Below are 3123 nucleotides of genomic sequence, written 5' to 3'. Positions count from 1 at the left end.
CATGTACAGGTACATTGCAACGAAAGGGGGAGAGAGATGGGGGAGTATACGCAGCAAAGGGCCGCAGGTCGGATTCGATCCCAAGCCGCTCCAGGACTTAGCCAACATGGGGGGAATGCCCTTTACTGGGTGAGCTAGAGGCCAAATTTGAACTGAAATGAACTTTGACCCATGCCAACCACAACATGCGTCCAATGAGATTGTGCTATTACTGTAAAAAGGATTGAGAAGCTATGACGCCAATACTTTTTACTGAAGACAGTGGATAAGTTAATTTGTGCATCTCTGAATTCACAGCTGTCTGGAAATCTGTCGACTTGAGTATAAATCTGAAGCCTGGAGGAAATGATTAGAGAACATAGGGATACAAGGTTCAAACATTTATTTTAAGGTTGTTTAATATTATGATGTAGTCCATGGTATCCTATAGTTGCTGCTTTGGAGGATTATTTCCCTCTATTATTTCGGGATGGACATAAAGGCCAACTACAGTCTCACAGTTCTAGTCTGTTGAACCCTTAAGTTTCCCAAAATAACTCCTTACATCTGCTAAGAATAAAGCGGTAATGTTATAATAAAAGTAAAAAAATAATTAACAGTTCTCCTTTGAGACAAATCATGCTTGTTTGGGGTAAAACATGGCCTTTCAAGAACACCTTTTTACAGCTTCATGTTAATATTAAATATTGAGATTAGAGATGGTTTGTGTATCATTTTAATCACATTTTCCTAAATTCCAAGTTATAAAGATCTAAAACAATCCATTAGAGGTGAAAAAACAAGTCAACTAATTGATTAGTTGAGCCACAGAAGACTTGATTATTGATACATCATTTCAGTTATTTTATCAGCAAAAATGCCAAACATACTCTAATTTCGGTTTCTCCAATGTGAAGATTTGCTGCTTGTACGATAGTAAACTGGATATATTTGGGGTATGGACAGATGGTGGGATAAAGAAAATAAATTTTAGGCTGTCATCTTGCAAACTGGAAAATCATGATGTGGTTTTTTGAAACAATTTTCAGACATTTTTTAGACAACAGTTCGCTAAAATTAGTTTGTTTCTTCAACGCTTCATCCCGTATTTTGCATTTTCTCCTCTATGAAAACTAATTGCAAAGAGCTGTTTTACAGATGTTAAAACTACTCGGATGAAATGCACATGTCTGTATTAAGAATATTCCAGGGGATACGGTTTTATTAATTCATCAAATGAAAGTTAAAAACTGACTCGAGCTGCCGGCCACACCGCTCATTAACTGTATCACCGCACATGCAACGGGAATCTTGATGTGGCTTGCATGCAGCAGGAAAACCCCAGCTTCCTCTGCCTCCTGAAAAAAGCATTCTGAGTAATAAGAACTATCACACACACACACACACACACACACACACACACACACACACACTTGGTATCTGGTGTCACTTGTACTGTTCCACCTGAGCCTCACAGAGAACAGATCATTAACCGGCCTATGATCTCGGCTTCTCTTCTCATCCGACATGTTACTGCCACACCTCCGTGTTCTCCTCTCTCTTCTATTGTCACTTATCAAACCGTCATTTACCCACTAGATCTTTTTCCTCATCCTTTCTCTGTAATCCCCCCCCCCCCCCCCCCAATTCTCTCTCATCTCTGTGCTATCAGATATCAAGAAATCATGGCCACCCAAGACATGAAGATTCTTAACCTGCAACAGCAACAACAACAAAAATCACCTCTTTCATTTTATCATTTTAAACATTTTAGTCCATAAACTCAGACTTGTGTCTGGCTGCATGCTGCTATCCGGCAAGAAAAAAAATGATCATGTGTCTGGGTTTCATCTGAAAAATTTAAATGGAGGCTATTTGTGACAAGAGAAATATCGCTGTCAGCCTTCAAAAGCCCATTTCGGCTGATCTTCAACAAACACCTGACTGCGGGGTCATCCACACTACCACCATCCACAACAACCCGTCCTCCCTGGGATGGCCAGGGCCTCAGGGGACCAACATGGGACACTTAGGGAAGCAGCGTGTCAGCTCAATAAACAGCCCTTTATTGGCAGGGGACTGAATACGCTGCCATCCCTGGTAGCTGTCTGCACAGCCTCTTATTGGTGCTGAGGGATATTAATGAAGAGAGGAGAGGGACTGATCACATCACGCATGAGATGAAAAACCTGCTTCATGTGGACTCTAAGTGGAGAGTGTGTTTGAAATGTTGCTGTTTTTGTTACATCATGCTCAGTCACTATGGCCTATGTCATTCATTACTGACTGTTAAAAGGGAACTAGAAAATACATAATGACCCGACAAAAGCAAATGAAAATGCCACCTTTTTTCCACTGTGGCCCCAGATTTGATAAAAGGCATTTATACATATGGCACCTAAAAAAGTGTAAAAACTGCCCACTTCTGAATTTGCAATCCTTAGATACTATATCATTTATTTCTACATTTGACGTCTGAAGGTCAGATTTAAAAAACAGAAAAATGCGATATAACTTTGTGTTCTTTGTGATCACACCTCATCATCCACTCCATCAGTCAAGATCTACGAAAAACACTTGAATAGAATGACTCAATATTAAAGATAAAAGATATTTCATGCACATTTGGCAGTGTAGAGCGAAATTCCTAATAAAGAAAAAGAGAAGAACAGGGGACTTTTTTGGGGCACTTGTAGGGGGGGCCGTCTTCTACTTGCCCTGCATGACCTAGGTTTACTACTGCACATTAACACTACTGGGCAGATAATACACTGTATGGGCCCACCCATTCATAATATCATTAGATTGTCTGAGTTAATTCATCTGAAATCAATGCCTAAGCCTAATAAACGTCAGCTATAAGGCTGTGTACATGTTTATATGCAGCTTGAGGAAGAAAAAAGAAAAGTCTGAAGCTTCTGGAAAGGGACAGTGAGCAGCTCCAACTTCCAATCACGGGTCCATGACTTCTGCCCTGAACTTTGACCCTGCCAGTTCACCAGCCTACTATTTCGGTCATTTCACGTTTGCGGAAAGCAGGAAAACTCATGATTTGAATATAATGTAAGCCTATTATTATTCAATTAAATGTCTTGTTGTATCATTACGGTTCAATTCAATTCAATTCAATTTTATTTATATAGC

General features: G+C 39.9%; 1 protein-coding gene and 1 long non-coding RNA gene across 3 annotated transcripts in view; one reads left to right on the top strand and one right to left on the bottom strand.

Moving 5' to 3' along the window:
- The window catches only part of si:dkey-121b10.7 (heparan sulfate glucosamine 3-O-sulfotransferase 6), a 36076-nt gene that overhangs the window by 18572 nt on the left and 14381 nt on the right, over positions 1-3123 (bottom strand). The window lies entirely within an intron of this gene.
- Positions 1-3123, top strand: part of LOC116671408 (uncharacterized) — a 22590-nt gene that overhangs the window by 7634 nt on the left and 11833 nt on the right. The gene's annotated exons all lie outside the window — the stretch shown is intronic.

Source organism: Etheostoma spectabile, chromosome 21, assembly GCF_008692095.1.
Source record: "Etheostoma spectabile isolate EspeVRDwgs_2016 chromosome 21, UIUC_Espe_1.0, whole genome shotgun sequence".
Taxonomy (NCBI): Eukaryota; Metazoa; Chordata; class Actinopteri; order Perciformes; family Percidae; genus Etheostoma; species Etheostoma spectabile.
Note: the sequence above shows the minus strand (reverse complement) of the source record. Positions and strands in the feature narration are given on the sequence as shown.